At 44.4% G+C, this 16,890-nt stretch overlaps 1 long non-coding RNA gene across 1 annotated transcript in view; it reads right to left on the bottom strand.

The window, feature by feature from the left end:
* Window positions 1-15,707, bottom strand: part of LOC109550582 (uncharacterized) — a 56,264-nt gene extending 40,557 nt beyond the window's left edge. The window contains exons 1-4 of the long non-coding RNA XR_004524491.2: window positions 11,990-15,707; window positions 10,320-10,499; window positions 9,156-9,560; window positions 5,673-6,855 (exon numbers count right to left, since the gene is read on the bottom strand). This is a non-coding gene — a long non-coding RNA (uncharacterized lncRNA). The remainder of the gene's footprint in view (window positions 1-5,672; window positions 6,856-9,155; window positions 9,561-10,319; window positions 10,500-11,989) is intronic.
* Window positions 15,708-16,890: the final 1,183 nt, after the last annotated feature.

Genomic DNA, 16,890 nt, shown 5'->3' with positions numbered 1-16,890 from the left:
ACATTTATAATGAAATATCAGAAAGAGAAAGTAAAAAAAAAATCCCATTTAAAATCACATCAAAAAATAAAGTAAAATACCTAGTAATAAACCTAACTGAGGAGGTGAAAGAATTATACACTTAAAACTATAAAGCATTAATGAAGGAAATTGAAGATAATTCAAAGAAATGGAAAGATATCCCATGTTCTTGGATTGGAAGAATCAATATTCTTAAAATGGCCATACTACCCAAAGAAATCCACAGATTTGATACAATCTCTATCAGAATATCCATGACATTTTTCACAGAACTAGAATAAATAGTCCTAAAATGTATATGGACCCACAAAAGACCCCAAATTGCCAAAGCAATCCTGAGAAAAAAGAACAAAGTTGGAAGTTTAACCCTCCCAGACTTCAGATTATACTACAAAGCTACACTAATCAAAACAGCATGGTATTGGCACAAAAGTAGACACATAGATCAATGGAACAGAATAGAGAGCCCAGAAATAAACCCACACATCCACGGTCCATTAACAAACAAGGCAAGAATATGCAATGGAGAAAAGATAGTCCTTCAATAAGTGGTGCCAGGAAAACTGGACAGCTACATGTAAAAGAGCAAAATTAGAACAGTCCTTCACACCATATACAAAAATAAATTCAAAATGGATTAAAGACCTAAATGTTAGACCAGATACAATAAAACTCCTAGAGGAACACATTGGCAGAACATTCTTTGACATAAATCACAGCAGTATCTTTTTGGATCCTTCTCCTACAGTAATGGAAACAAAAGCAAAAATAAACAAAGGGGACCTAATTAAACTTAAAAGCTTTTGCACAGCAAAGAAAACCATAAACAAAATGAAAAGAAAACCTAAGGAATGGGAGAAAATATTTGCAAACTATGCAACCAACAAGGGATTTTCAAAATATACAAACAGCTTACACAGCTCAATATCAAAAAACCAAAAACCCAATCAAAAAATGGGCAGAAGACCTAAGTAGTCACTTCTCCAAAAAAGACATACAGATGGCCAACAGGCACATGAAAAGATGCTCAATGTCGCTCATTATTAGAGAAATGCAAATCAAAATTAAAATGAGATACCACCTCACACTGGTCAGAATGGCCATTATCAAAAAGTCTACAAAGAATAAATGGTGGAGAGGGTGTGGAGAAAAGGGAACCCTCTTACACTGATGGTGGGAATGTAAATTGGTTCAGCCACTATGGAGAACAGTATGGAGGTTCCTTAAAAAAGTAAAAACAGAGCTACCATATGATCCAGCAATCTCACTCCTGGGCATATATCCAGAAAAGATAAAAACCCTAATTCGAAAAGATACATGCACTGCAATGTTCATAGCAGCACTATTTACAATAGCCAAGACATGGAAGCCACCTAACTGTCCATTGACAGATGAATGGATGAAGAAGATGTGGTGTGTATATATATATATATATATATATATATATATATATACAATGGAATACTACACAGCCATAAAGAAGAATGAAATAATGCCATTTGCAGCAATATGGATGAAACTAGAGATTATCATGCTAAGTGAAGTAAATCAGACAGAGAAAGACAAATATCAGATGATATCACCTATATGTGGAACCTAAAAATATGATACAAATGAACTTATTTACAAAACAGAAACAGACTCGCAGACATAGAAAACAAACTTATGGTTACCAAAGGGGAAGGGGAAGAGGGATAAATTGGAAATTGGGGATTAACAGATACACACTATTATATACAAAATAGGTAAACAACAAGGACCTACTGTATAACACAGGGAACCATATTCAATATCTTGTAATAACCTATAATGGAAAAGAATCTGAAAAATAATATATATATGTATGCATAACTGAATCACTTTGCTGTACACCTGAAACATTGTAAATCAACTACACTTCAATAAAAAATATACAAAAAAATGAAACCAAAAACAAGACAGTTGGATTAAGAAGATATGGTATATATATGGAACACAATGGAACATTACTCAGACACAAAAAAGAATGAAATACTGCCATTTGCAGCAACATGGATGAACCTAGAGAGTATTATGCTTAGTGAAAAAAGTCAGACAAAGACAAATATTATATGATATCACTTATGTGTGGAATCTAAAAAATAAAACAAGCAAATGTGTATACAAAACAGAAACAGACTCACAGACATAGAAAAAAAAAAAAAACTTGTTGTTACCAAATGGGAGAGGGAAAAGGGGAGGGACAGATTAGGGGTATGGGATTAACAGATACAAGCTATCATATATAAAACAGATAAGCGAGCTTCCCTGGTGGTGCAGTGGTTGAGAGTCCGCCTGCCGATGCAGGAGACACAGGTTCGTGCCCCGGTCCGGGAAGATCCCACATGCCGGGGAGCGGCTGGGCCGATGAGCCATGGCCGCTGAGCCTGCGCGTCCGGAGCCTGTGCTCCGCAACGGGAGAGGCCACAACAGTGAGAGGCCCGCGTACCGCAAAAAAAAACCAAAACAAAACAGATAAGCAACAAGGATGTACTGTATAGCACAGGGAATTATACCCATTATCTTGTAATAACCTATAATGGAATATAATATGCAAAAATACTGAATCATTATGCTGTACACCTGAAACTAACACAATACTGTAAGCCAACTATACTTCAATTTTCAAAAAGTGAAAAAAACATACTTACAGGAACAAAATATTAAAAACAGTATAAAAAATCCTGGTCCATTTATCTTATACGATAAAATACCACACATCAAAAATTATCTGACAAAAATATCAGAATTATAAAAATAGTTACAAAATACAATATATTGTCAAGTAAAATACAATACAGGGTAAAGTAATAAAAACATGTTATAAAATAGTATTAAAGTATAATCTCAATTTAAATATATATATATATATTTATATTATATATTTTAAGTATATAAGTACCTCCACCATTTGGCTTACTTCAAATATAACAAGAAAGTCTGTTTTGAATGTATCGGGAAGCCACTAAGAGTACAAAAATTTTAAACATAATTGAAATTGAAACAGTGTGATATTTTCATAAAAGAAAATTTAATTATATGATTTTAAATCACATATATATAAGTTCATTTATTCAATAAATATTTATCAGGCACCGATTATGTAGCAATCACTCTAGTAGGTTCTAGGGATACAGTCATGAACAAGAACACAAACTTGACCTGTGGCATTTACACTCCGGTACAGCACATGTATTCAGCATACAAATACACAAATAAATATATAACTACAGATTTCAGTAAGTGTCTTGAAGAAATATTACAGGTTACTACAATGGCACATAAAGAGGGACTCATTTGTTAGGAGGGTGGGCATGGTGTGAAGAGCATAGAAAAAGAACTAAAAGTTGTTTTTCAAACGTTAAAAGTGATGATGATTTTAATAGGACCATTAGTAATCATTAGTGATTTTTCCTTTTTATAACTTTTGCTATATTTCCCTAAATTTCAGCAATGAACCTGTATTACTTTTATAATCAAAAGAGAAGAAAATACTTAGGAGCATGCTTAACCAAGGAGGTGAAAGGCTTGTACACTGAAAACTATAAAATACTGATGATGGAAATTAAAGCAGACACAAGTAAATGGAAAGCTACCTCGTGTTCATGGATTAGGAGAATCAATATTGTTAAAATGTCCATGCTACCCAAAGCAATATACAGATGCAGGGCAATCCCTATCAAAATCCCAGTGGCATTTTTTACAGAGATAGAAAAAACAACCCTAAAATTCATATGGAACCACAAAAGACTCCACATAGCCAAAACAATTTTGAGCAAGGACAAAGCTAGAGGCATCACACGTCCTGACTTCAGACTATACTACAAAGCTACAGTAATCAAAACAGTATGATACTGGCATAAAAACAGATATATAAACCAATGGAATGGAATAAAGAGCCCAGATATAAACCCACACATATACAGTCAACTGATCTTCCAAAGGATGCCAAGAATACGCAATGGAGAAAGGATAGTGTCTTTAATAAATAATGTTGGGGAAACTGGATATCTGCATGCAAAAGAATGAAATTAGACCCTTATCTTGCACCATACACAGACGTAAAGTCAAAATGGATTAAAAACTTAAATGTAAGACCTGAGATGTAAAACTCCTAAAAGAGCTTCTTGACATCGGTTTTGACAATGATTTCTTGGATATGACATCAAAAGCACATGCAACAAAAGCAAAAATAAACAAGGAGGATTACGTCAAACTAGAAAGTCTTTGCACAGCAAAGGAAACAATCGATAAAATGAAAAGACAACCTACAGAATGGGAGAAAATGTTTGCAAACCATGTATATGATAAAGAGTTAATGCCCAAAATGTATAAGGACCTCTTAAAACTCAACAGCAAAAAAACCAGAAATAATTCAATTAAAAACTGGGCAAAGGACTTAAATAGACATTTCTCCAAAGAAGACATACAAATGGTCAACAGGGACATGAAGAGGTGCTCAACATCACTAATCACCAGGGAAAAGCAAATCAAAACCACAATGATATATCACCTCACACCTGTTAGGATGGCTATTATTAAAAAAAAAAAAAAAGAAAAAAGATAGCAAGTGTTTTCAAGGATGTGGAGAAAAGGGAACCCTTCCATACTGTCAGAGGGAGTGTAATTTGGTGCAGCCACTATAGAAACCAGTTTTGAGGTTCCTCAATAAATTATTTTTTTAATAAACTTATTTACTTATTTTATTTTTCGGCTGCATTGGGTCTTCATTGCTGTGTGCGGGCTTTCTCTAGTTGCGGCGAGCGGGGGCTACTCTTCATTGCGGTGCACGGGCTTCATTGCAGTGGCTTCTCTTGTTGCGGAGCACAGGCTCTAGGTGCATGGGTTTCAGTAGTTGTGGCACGTGGGCTCAGTAGTTGTGGCTCACAGGCTTAATTGGTCCACGGCATGTGGGATCTTCCCGGACCAGGGCTCGAACCCGTGTCCACTGGATGGCAGGCAGATTCTTAACCACTGCACCACCAGAGAAGTCCCAAGGTTCCTCAATAAACCAAACAGAGCTACCATATGATCCAGCTATCCTACTGCTAGGTATATATCCAAAGGAATTGAAATCAGGATCTCAAAGAGATATCTGTAATCCCATGTTCATTGCAACATTATTTACAATAGCCAGGACATGGAAGCAACCTAAATGTTCATTATCGGATGAATGGACAAAGAAAAGGTGGTTGTCTTAGTTTGGGATGCTATGACAAAGTACCATAAACTGGATGGCTTAAACAACAAACATTGATTTCCCCAGTTCCAGAGGCTAACGGTACTGTGTTGTATACTTAAAAATCTGCTAAGAAGATAGATCTGTTGTTAAGTGTTCTTATCATAAAAAATAATAGTAAATAAACATGGTGGTAAAAGTTTTTGGAGGTACTGGGTGTGTTTATGACATAGATTGTGGCGTTGGTTTCATGGGTGTATACTTGTCTCCAAACTCATCAAGTTGTTTATATTGAATATGTACAGCTTTAACGAAGTGTTTTTTTTTAAAAAAGACATAAACAGTAAATGTAAAAGAAAACATAACAAAAATAAAACAGAAATTTTAAATATTACTGCTTACTTTAGCCAATCCTCCAAAAATCATACTGTCTAACAAGGACAAGCTGACTTACCTAAAATGTGTCCCTGTGTACATCTCCTCCCGTGGCCTGATGAACACAAAGGGACACCTGAGCCTTGTCCCAACTGCTCTTCAAGTCAGTTTTTAAACTTTGTCATGACGTTGATATCTCCACCACTGGCTTACCTCAAATGCAAAAAAGAAAGTCTATTTTGAATATACTGGGAATCTTCTAAGAGCAAAAATTTTAAACATAGTTGAGAAAATAAGATAATGAACATAAAGTACTTGGCCCAGTGGGCGGAAGACGGTGACTGTTCAGTCACTGATGACCAACACCATCATCACTGTTATTACTTCTCAGTATATATTTACAATCCTCCTTTTGAAATACCATAAGACCAATAACTTGGTAGCCTCATGGCTCTCCACATACTAGGGATAAGCATTTTTTTGCATGCAAATACGCCATATTTATTGATTCCTCTGTCTCTCCTCCATGGAAGAAAATACCGTTGGTAGAAATAAGATATCAGCCTCAACTTGTACAGATACCCAAGATCTTGTAAGTCATTACAATGTGCTTTTGAGAGTTGCCACTTCACTGCTCTATAAAAAGCTTCCTGGAAAAAGTATTAACAGATGGCCTCTTACTCTCTGAGACTGTTAGTAGCACACCAGATGGCAACCCAAATGAGAAGATTCAACTTAAATTCTCGAAACTGAAGGAACTGTGACACTAGCTTTTTAATAGGTGTGCAGCATTAGAGGTAGCAAAGAAATGATCAGCTAAGATAAAAACTCACTTTCTCTCCTTATTTCAATGTGGAATACAGTCTTCATTGCCTTACCAGTTTGCCAGATCGTTCTGATAAAATGCTGGAAATGGTTCGCCCGACACAAACAGAAATTTTATTTGAAATGACTGACAGATTTATGAGGTGTAAGGCTAGTCTAAAGAATGAACATACAAGGCAGTGCCCCAGGGACGAGTGCTCTGTGGCACAGACACTCCTTTTTCTCCAGGACAAGTCAGTCATTAGTTTGCAACATTTTGCTCTTATTGTTAGAAATATTAGGCCTCAGCTCAACTATCAAACTTTTGACAGGGAGGTAATAACGGTTCTGAGATACTCATCTTTCCAGATGTCCAGTTCATCCTACTGGTGAATAAAAGCCTGGGCTGCAGGTTCCCTTCTCAGGCATCGCTACTGTACCAATTCTCTCAGGGTTCCCTGCGTGCCAAAATAACATTGCCCCGTTAGGGTTCAGAAAAGGCCAACGGAGTCTTCATGTCGGCTTAGGAAGGTATCCTTCTACCATCTTAGGTTACATTAGTCAATGAAGATGTTTTTGGATATCAGAGAGTACCCAAATATCAATGTTTCAAGACACCATGGAACCGCCCCCCCAAGTTGGCACTCAACCACTTCATTCTGCAGGCTACCTTGGATCTTCAAATATGGAAGCCAATGGGGCACACTGTACAGATGGATTTTTGGCAAAGTGGCTGGAACTATGGTCTGCAGTACAAACACACCATATTAGAATATGCATATATATGCTGTGAATCAGTCATTTGAGAGACATGGTGGATCACAGCCTCTCTGACTATACAAGACTGCCGTCCTCTCCTGTCTCAAGTGCAACTCTACCGCAGGGCTGAGGTAGACACAAAGGAAACATGAAGGCCACAGACCACATCCAACTGTCAGGAGTTCCTTCCAGTTTTCTTGCAAGCTCCTAGGACAGCTAGAGGCTGTGAACCTCTAGCTGTGAACCAGGGATTGGGTCCATCCCCTGCTCTCACGAATGCTCCATACCTGTGAGTTTTAAGCTAAGACTGTGAGCACCGTTTCACAGTCAGACATGGCTCCAGGGTTCCAGAGCACAGGTGCTGTCTAAAGAAAGAGTGAGTCCATCAAGGGGGCTGACCAGCCTGGAAAACCAAGTTCAGAGAAGTGCAAGTTGTCATGCATAGCCAGCACCATCTGAAGGAGAGAAATCCTGGATCTGGGGTTGCTAAGGAGATGATCCTCGCTCAAGACAGGAACAGAGCACCGAGCTCCCTCAGTGCTGGAGTAAAAAATGCCCACCCCCAGGCCACCCACCTCTCCAAGCAATAGCTGGCTTAATGATTCTGCTTCCCAGGTCTCTGGATACCAAGAAGGAGACACACAAACATTCTGGCTACTGGAAAGAGGGAAGTACTGTTATAGGTTCTTCGACTTCTTGCTTTCTGTGTCACTGCCTAGTATATCAGTTGGCACGAGTCTGTCCTCACTTCTGGCACCCTGACATGACACAGCTTAAGTCTGAGAACCAGCCTGCAGAAGTGGAGTTCTTCACCTGGGGTTCATGGCCTTTTAGGATAGGTCTTTAGGAGTTCAAGGAATTCCACGAAGTTATATGTATAAATGTGTGCACTGGTGTTATGACCATGTGGGGCTAGGAAGTAAAAAAAAATTCAGATTCCCAAAGTGGCCCGTGACTCAAAAAAGGTTAAAAACCACTTCTCTAGCTTCCTGGTTGGTGAACACACATGGGTGCTGGGAGGGTGGCACGCCCAGAGAAGTCACGGAAGCTCCGTGCCGCCCCCTATCCACCCACAATACCCTGCCCTATGCACCTCTTTCATTCGGCTGTTCCTGAGTTGTGCCCTTTATAATAAACCAGTAATAGTAAGTTTCTGTTTTTACTCACTTCTCTAGAATGTGGTGACCCAACCAAGAAGCTGCTCTTGGGAAACCCTGAGATGGTACCTAGGTATCTAGACAGCATCATTGCATCCCCTTAAATTGCAATGCCTAAACCATACCAGGCAGGACCATTTCTATTATTTCTAAAGATTGTCAGAAAAGATTTTACAACACCTCTCCGTTATAATCCAAAAGACAACTGTCCTCAAAGTAAAATAATAATTCTATTATTTGCTACCAAGCCTCACCCCACAGAAAGTTCGTCTTTTCTGTACTTCTAAGTCTTAGTGTCATTGACTCATATTCCCCAGGAATTATAAGGGAGGTCTGGTGGAAGGGTAGACCTTCTTAATCCAAAAATGCCTGGGCTTTCTTTACCACATGATGTATTAGAGCTCAAAAAGAGGTGGCATTAATCTCCTAATAATTAAATGAATCCATGATTGCCAATGAACAGCAGAGGACAATGTATGAACTTGCAAACCACGCAGATGTCCTCTCAGACAAAGAAAGGATTTATAGAAAGTCAAATATACTGACAATAACATCACATATTTATCATGGTGGTGGACGCAGGCAGAAACCCACAGAGGAAGTCTTCCTCTTGGCTTCGGCATTGGCTGCCAGCCAAAATTCACAGGCTATAAACAATGAAAACCTTTCCATGAAGAAAGTTAGGAGTGGAACTCACTTGGGGTCCCCAACTTTCTGAGGAAGTGCTCAAGCCATAAGTCAAAGCAACATTTTCATCAGCCCAAGGTGGCAGGCAGGATAAATGACCTGGCCATGAATGCACACGTTGAGAGGGAACTGTGAGAGGGGCCCTCAGGAAATACCTGAGGAATGCTGACGCCCATCTCTGTGGGCCTGGGCTGGAGACAAAGGCCCCAGAGAAGGTGTTAGCCCACCGTGGGAAGCCGAGCTCCTCCAAGCCTGTCTCGCTCCAGTAAAACACAAAGGCTTCATTGTTGACTTTCTGTGGAAACAAGGTTCTGGTTTTACTAGCAGCCTCGTTCAGGGAATGTGCTGCCTGGCCCTGTGTGTTATGCGAAGCTAAGAAGGTTGAAGGTGGCCCTAAGGCGGGTCGTGGGCCCTAAAGCCTAGTGATGGCCCGGTCCATGAGAGCAGATGTCCACAGATTTTCCACTCTACTTTCCCAAGGTGTTGACGTTTCCCAGCTTTTGAAGATGCAAATTTGTGACGTGTGAAATGAAAAGTCCAGTACCCGTTCCTTTGAAAACCTAAAAGAAAAAAGTCACTTAGAAAAACTTCTTTCCCCTTGAGGTCACTGGGTTGAGTCCACCCTCGACTGGTTGTTACCAAAGTTCATTACTCAGACTTAAGTTCTAAATATCAAGGTTTCAGGGCATTGAGAGATGAGGGGAGAAAGGGGGGCTGAGAGGAAGCTGGGGGAAAGATGGGGGCACCGGAACTCTCAGCAGCTGGGCCAACAGGGGTCCAGACCCCAAAAAGCAGTGCATTATTGCTAGGGAACCCGGAAGAGTGGTCTCAAGTCCATGAGGAGCTTGCAGGAATGAACCCTCCTTATTCTTTGTTTCCACTGTTGAAATATCTGCAGGACGTTCTTGGGATAAAGAAGGGGAACAGGTCCTCTCCTCCTGCCCAGTGAATCATAATCACGCTCTGCTCAAGAGTTTTTTCAGGATCCTGGTCTCCCACTCGGGACGAGTAGAAAGTCAGAGGTGATGATGGACACCTATGATTCTCAGAATACTTGCCATTATAGAATTGGGGTTCAGAGAAGGGCTCCCACAGAAAAGATGTATCACTGGGAAATTTAATGGGCACGTTCGAATCCTTAATTAGAGCTTTTCTGTGGGCAGGAATGGGTAGAGAAGGGCAAAACCATGTGAATCTGCAGATGCTAGATGCTGGGCTAGATTCCTTCCTGTGTACCAACCTCCCAGTGCCTCCATCAGAGTTACAAATGGCTACATGTTCTGAAACAGTCACTGAAACCACATAAAATAAATACACACCCAAAGGTCAAAAGACTCCTCAATTTGTCAAGTGCCTGGCACAGCATAGAGGAGTCAGCACATGGAAGAAATTGTTATGATCACATAGTTGTTTGAAACTGTTCCCAGCTTCTCCAACTGGACTGAGTTCCTTGAGAGCAGATGCCTCTTGTTATCTCCCTGCTGTACAGAGCACAGTTTCTGAAAGATAGAGTCAATGTAGGCAGCATTCAGTAAATGTTTTTCAATGACTGAATGGAAGGAAGAAAGGAAGGAAGGAAGGAAGGGAGGGATGGAGGGAGGGAGGGAGGGAAGGGAAGGAGGGAGGGAGGAAGGAAGGGAGGGAGGGAGGGAAGGAGGGAGGGAGGGAGGGAGGGAGGGAAGGAGGGAGGGAGGGAGGGAGGGAGGGAGGGAAGGAGGGAGGGAGGGAGGGAGGGAGGGAAGGAAAGGAGGGAGGGAGGGAGGGAAGGAGGGAGGGAGGAAGGGAGGGAGGGAAGGGAAGGAGGGAGGGAGGAAGGGAGGGAGGGAGGGAGGGAAGGAGGGAGGGAGGGAGGGAGGGAGGGAAGGAGGGAGGGAGGAAGGGAGGGAGGGAAGGGAAGGAGGGAGGGAGGAAGGAAGGGAGGGAGGGAGGGAGGGAGGAAGGAAGGGAGGGAGGGAGGGAAGGAGGGAGGGAGGAAGGGAGGGAGGGAAGGGAAGGAGGGAGGGAGGAAGGAAGGGAGGGAGGGAGGGAGGGAGGAAGGAAGGGAGGGAGGGAGGGAGGGAGGGAGGGAGGGAAGGAGGGAGGGAGGGAGGGAGGGAGGGAGGGAAGGAGGGAGGGAGGGAGGGAGGGAGGGAAGGAGGGAAGGAGGGAGGGAGGGAGGGAGGGAGGGAGGGAAGGAAAGGAGGGAGGGAGGGAGGGAAGGAGGGAGGGAGGAAGGGAGGGAGGGAGGGAGGGAGGGAGGGAAGGTGGAAGGGAGGGAGAGAAGGAGGGAGGGAAGGAGGGAGGGAGGGAGGGAAGGAGGGAAAGAGGGAGGGAGGGAGGGAGGGAGGAAGGGAGGGAGGGAGAGACGGAGGGAAGGAGGGAGGGAGGAAGGGAGGGAGGGAGGGAAGGAGGAAGGGAGGGAGGGAGGGAAGGTGGAAGGGAGGGAGGGAGGGAAGGAGGGAAAGAGGGAGAGAGGGAGGGAGGGAGGGAGGGAGGGAGGAGGGAGGAAGGAAGGAAGAAGAAAGAAAAAGCGCTACATAGTCATTGCATGAAAAAAAGAACTTTCTCTCATCCTCCACAGCAGATTAGTACTTCTGATTTTACTTCCCAATATCTTTATTTTATTTATTTATTTTTTTGTGGTACGTGGGCCTCTCACTGCTGTGGCCTCTCCCGTTGCGGAGCACAGGCTCCGGATGCGCAGGCTCAGCGGCCATGGCTCACGGGCCCAGCCGCTCCGCGGCATGTGGGATCTTCCCGGACCGGGGCATGAACCCGTGTCCCCTGCATCGGCAGGCGGACTCCCAGCCACTGTGCCACCAGGGAAGCCCTACTTCCCAACATCTTTAAAGCCATTCCTCCACTTCCTCTATCGCCGCTGCCACCATCTTGTCACGCACTCTAACCTGGCCTCTTCAAGTCTCGTAACTGGCCTTTCTTCCACCTATCTCAGCTCCCCTTCCAATCACACTCCACTCCGCAGTCAAAAGAATCTATTTAAAATTCATACCCAATCATCGCGACGGCCTCCTTCTTAAAATATTTCGGTGGATCCAATGCACACTTGGGATAAAGACCAACTCCTTACCATGGTGTGGCCGATTAAATGTGTGCTGAGAAGACCAGCATGGCCGCAGTGACGGGACTCCTAAAGGCAGAGCACACAAGAGGCCAATTCAACTTCCGACGAACGATATCCGTTCCGGGCGAAGGCAGCCCAGGTGGCAGCTGCTGAAGAAAGCCCTACTCTACCCAGACATGGGGGATACCTGTGGTTGAGACTGAGCGGACTAAGAAATTAGAGAGAAGAAATTTTGGACTTTAATTCTTTGGAATTAAGAATTCTAAGCTTTGGACTTCACTCAGGTACTTTAAAAACACCCATTTACTAACCAAGAACTGCCATGTTGAGAAGTCATTATTGTCTCTCTTGTTTTTATTTTATAAATTTATTTATTTATTAAATTTATTTCTTTATTTTTGGCTGCGTTGGGTCTTCTCTAGGTGCGGCGAGCGGGGCCTACTCTTCGTTGCGGTGCGCGGGCTTCTCACTGCGGTGGCTTCTCTTGTTGCGGAGCACGGGCTCTAGGTGCACGGGCTTCAGTAGTTGTGGCTCGTGGGCTCTAGAGCGCAGGCTCAGTAGTTGTGGTGCATGGGCTTAGGTGCTCCACGGCATGTGGGATCCTCCCGGGGCAGGGCTCGAACCCGTGTCCCCTGCCTTAGTAGGCGGATTCTTAACCACTGCGCCACCAGGGAAGACCCATTATTGTCTCTTCATTAAAGCGGGTTCTCAAAGATACCTTTTGATCCCGGTTCGAGTCACTGTATGAATTTATTTTACAGCATTTGCCGATGCGTAATGGATTCCAAGCAAGGCTTTCTGTTATATCCCCTTCATTTTTTTGGTCAAATATTTATTGAGCACCTACTATGTTTCAGGTACTCTGCTAGGTGATGGGGTATCAATAGTAAAAAAGAAAGATATGGTTCCTTCCTTCAAGGAGCTGGGAAGTGTTCTGAAGGAAAAGAACAGGGTGCTTTGAGAGTGTATAACATGGGACCTGACCTAGCCAGAGGGGACAGAGAAAATATGACATTCTCTCTGAGACCAGAAAGATGAATAGGAATTACCCTGACATGGCACCTGTCAGTAGGATCTTGGTTAAATGGAATATTCAAGAAATACGGTATTTAGGTTCATTGAAATTTCTAGCTTTTTAATTAAATAATTATACCTCATTTATAAAGACTAAAATTCCAGTCCTTTCATTTCTATTTTCTCACTTTACTGTTATAAACCCTCAATGAGAGAGATTGAGAACGTATCATTCTCTCTGGTTTTGTAGATATTTTCTGTGTCCCATCCACGTCCCTCAGCCCTTAGCATTTCCATGCACACTGGCCCTGCTTCCTGCTGCCAGCATCTGCATCTCTTTGCCTGAGTGCTATCTCTGAACACAAGCGTCTGCTTCCCCTGCCCACGTGGCAGGCCTGAAGGATGAGGAACTAACCCTGTGCTGGAAGCAGCTCTGAACCAATGACTGGTGGGAGTCAGTATATGAACGACCTAGACCTTCATCCCTTAGGCAGGACAACTTGGAGGCAGGTATTCTACTCTGGTACCTAGAGATCTCCAGAGGGATTAAGCGGCCATTGTCCACAGTGGTAACTGACTTCATAACACACACTTTGGTGGTTGCTTTCTGCCTTGTGGCATTTCTGTATTCCTCTGTAGGCGTTTCCTGAGATCACCTCTCTGATGGTTAATTTTATATGTCAACGTGGCTAGGCCATGGTGCTCAGCTGTTGCTCTACATTTTCTGTGAAGGTATTGTTTAGATGTAACTAACACTGAAATCAGTATACTTTGAGTAAAGCAGGTTGCCCTCCATTGCGTGGGTGGGCCTCATCCAATCAGTTGAAGGTGTTAAAAGAAAAAGACTGAGGTTCCCCCAAAGAGGAAGCAATTCTGCTCTGGATGGCCTTCAGACTTGAGCTGCACCGTCAATTCTTCCCTGCATCTCCAGCCTGCTGGCCTGCCCTGGCCAGCCCCCCAAATCTATAGCTATATCTATGCAAATATATACATGCAAATATACATATAGAAATGCATACATAAACAAATACATACACAAATATATACATATATGCACTATAAGTAGAACATACGTGTATGTGTATATATATCTTTGGATGCATATATTTGGATAGATAGATAGAGTTCAGCCGAGAAGCCCCATCTCCTCACTGGCACGTGATTTGGCAAACACTTGCTTTGCCCTCCTCTTCCCACGTCCACGCAGACGTGGTGAGTTGATCTTTTCCTCTGGGCCCAGTCGCATCCTCAGAAACGTTCTCAAGCCTCACTCTGGGCAGCCTTTTGCAGTCAGTAGGGCCTGGTATACAAGAAGAGACCCGTTCACCACCCGTGTTCTGGACCGCATGGAGAACCTCTCTGAAACACATCGCCATGCTTTCTGACTTCGGTAGCAGCTGGCAGAATCTGACTAGCTCTTCCCACCTTTGACGCCCCAAACACCCACGCCCAGGCACTGAGCTGGGAACTGTGGCACTCCCAGAGCCCAGATCTGATGGCCCAGCCAGAGCTGAGGCTAGCATGGGCCTGGCCAGGAAGAGGTGGTACTCTCTGCTGATGGGCTGAGAAAAGCAACTCAGGAGGGAATGAACTCCTCTAGACACAGGGAGTTATTTCGGTCTCTCCTTCCAGCGGCCTTTGGGGGAGCGGCTGGCTAAGAAAAGAACAAAAAAGTGTCCCAGAGCCGATCCCGTTCTTCACGAGTCCTCACACATGAGCCTAGAGCTCGTTCACATATTTGCCAAAGTGCTTGCAGATGCTGCAGCTTCTCTTCTTATGGAATCTAAGGCCACAGATTTGGGAAAGTGGATTCGCAAGATAAACGCAGCAGAGATGGCAAACCCTAGTGGGTTAAGAGCAGCAAAGGGGGCTGGGGCAGGGACCCCGGCCCAGCTGGGAATCTTCCGACTGTCCCCGGAGACAAAGCTGCCCATGTTGGTCTGGGCGGCTCCTGGAAGGTGGAGGCGTGGAAAGAGCGGGCCCCTCCCCCCTCCAGGCTGCGGGTCTGCAGCACACACAGCTGCAGCGCATCAAGACAAAAGGGAGAAAATGAAAGGGCTCTAGGCTGCAGGTTGAGCGGGACACGATGACGAAGACAGCAGGAACCTTCCACGAGAGGAAATGCTTTAGCAAACAGGGCCTGGCCTCTGAGCCTTTGATCAGCACAGGCCAGTGGCAAAAGCGAGGATGCTGGGAGCCAGCAAAGCCGAGGCTCCCAATTCCTAGCGGGAAAACAGTCTACCTTTTCTCCTACGTGCGTACATAGTTTGTCAAGGTCACGTTGATGAGACCACAACTAGTGAACCAAAAGCCATCTGGATCAGAGATTAGGAGACCAGGGTCCAAGTGTCAGCATGACCACCGACCCCCAAGGTGACACACCCAAGGTCAAGGGCCGTCCACACGCAGGGTGATATTGCGGTAGCATAACCACTCTGAGGCTTTGTGTTTGGACAGTTGTCTGTACAGTTCACTGGTCTGAGCAAATCCTGAAAACAACCCAGTGAGACAGGCAGGTGTATCATCCCATTTTACACATGACGCGACTAAGACTCAGAGAGGTTAATGCACTTACCTAAGGCCACAAAGCTAGTCAGCGGTGGAGTCAGAATTCACACTCTCAAATCTGGGCCCATTCTTACCTGCCATGGTTTCTCTTACAAGCTCTCAGAGAGTGATCAAAAAGTGATGCAGGGCTTCCCTGGTGGCGCAGTGGTTGAGAGTCCGCCTGCCGATGCAGGGGACGCGGGTTCATGCCCCGGTCCGGGAAGATCCCACATGCCGTGGAGCGGCTGGGCCCGTGAGCCATGGCCGCTGAGCCTGCGCGTCCGGAGCCTGTGCTCTGCAACGGGAGAGGCCGCAACAGTGAGAGGCCCGCGTACCGCAAACAAACAAACAAACAAAAAAGTGATGCAACAAATACTTTTTCAAGCACTCGTGAGGCCCTGATCTGAGTGCTGAGTGTGAGAGGGCAGTGGTAAAGAAGATATGACAAGGAAGATATGCCCCAGGAAGTCGGGAAATGTGTGTGTGTGAGTTTGGTTTGAAGTTCAACTCATCCAAGTCTAGTTTATAAAGAAAGAAGGAAAATAAACCCAGGAGATTACGTTGCTGCTTATAGCGAACACAGCTCCCACGCGGACAAGAGCAGGCCTTTTGCAGGACTCCTGAGTGTGACAGCTGGGAAGGATTGGCCCCAGATGGGGAGACCCAGGCCCAGGAAGGAGATCTGTCCCAGGTCACCCCATGGGTCACGGGCAGGATAAGGGTCAAGGCTTCAATCTCAGGACTGGGAGGACAGAGATGGGAACATAGTCCCTAACCTCCAGGCAAACAATGAAGAAATGTTATAAATATGTCAGAGACCTTAATACTTACAAAGTCATTATTCCATTAAGTAGCTTCTTTTTAGCAGAAGTATTCCCTGACCAGAGACCCCCTTCCCTCTTAATGTTTCTACTCCAGCAGTGGCAGCTTGGAGTGTGCAGATTCATCAGAAGGTCCCTCATCTCATGGAGCTTGGAAAAAAAGAGGAGACATACTTCTGGAACAGATGCCAGACACTGCCCGGGCGTGACACGTTCTCAGGCCCGAGAGGGGGCGTGGCTTGCACAAGGTCATCCAGCCTTCAGGCGGCAGAATAGGATCAACCTGGATCTGTGTGGGCTCTCCCGGACCCTCCTGGGAATTCTGCTTGGCCACCTGAAGGTCCAAGCTGACCCGAAAAAGGGGACCAGAGGTGGGGGGCTCATTGGGAAATCTGATTTAGTTGTCAAGACCAGAAGATAGAAAGTCCATGGCTGTGCATCCCCACT

This window comes from Tursiops truncatus, chromosome X (assembly GCF_011762595.2).
Source record: "Tursiops truncatus isolate mTurTru1 chromosome X, mTurTru1.mat.Y, whole genome shotgun sequence".
In the NCBI taxonomy this organism is placed as follows: domain Eukaryota; kingdom Metazoa; phylum Chordata; class Mammalia; order Artiodactyla; family Delphinidae; genus Tursiops; species Tursiops truncatus.
The sequence above is the reverse complement of the archived record's forward strand: the minus strand, read 5'-3'. Positions and strand labels throughout refer to the sequence as shown.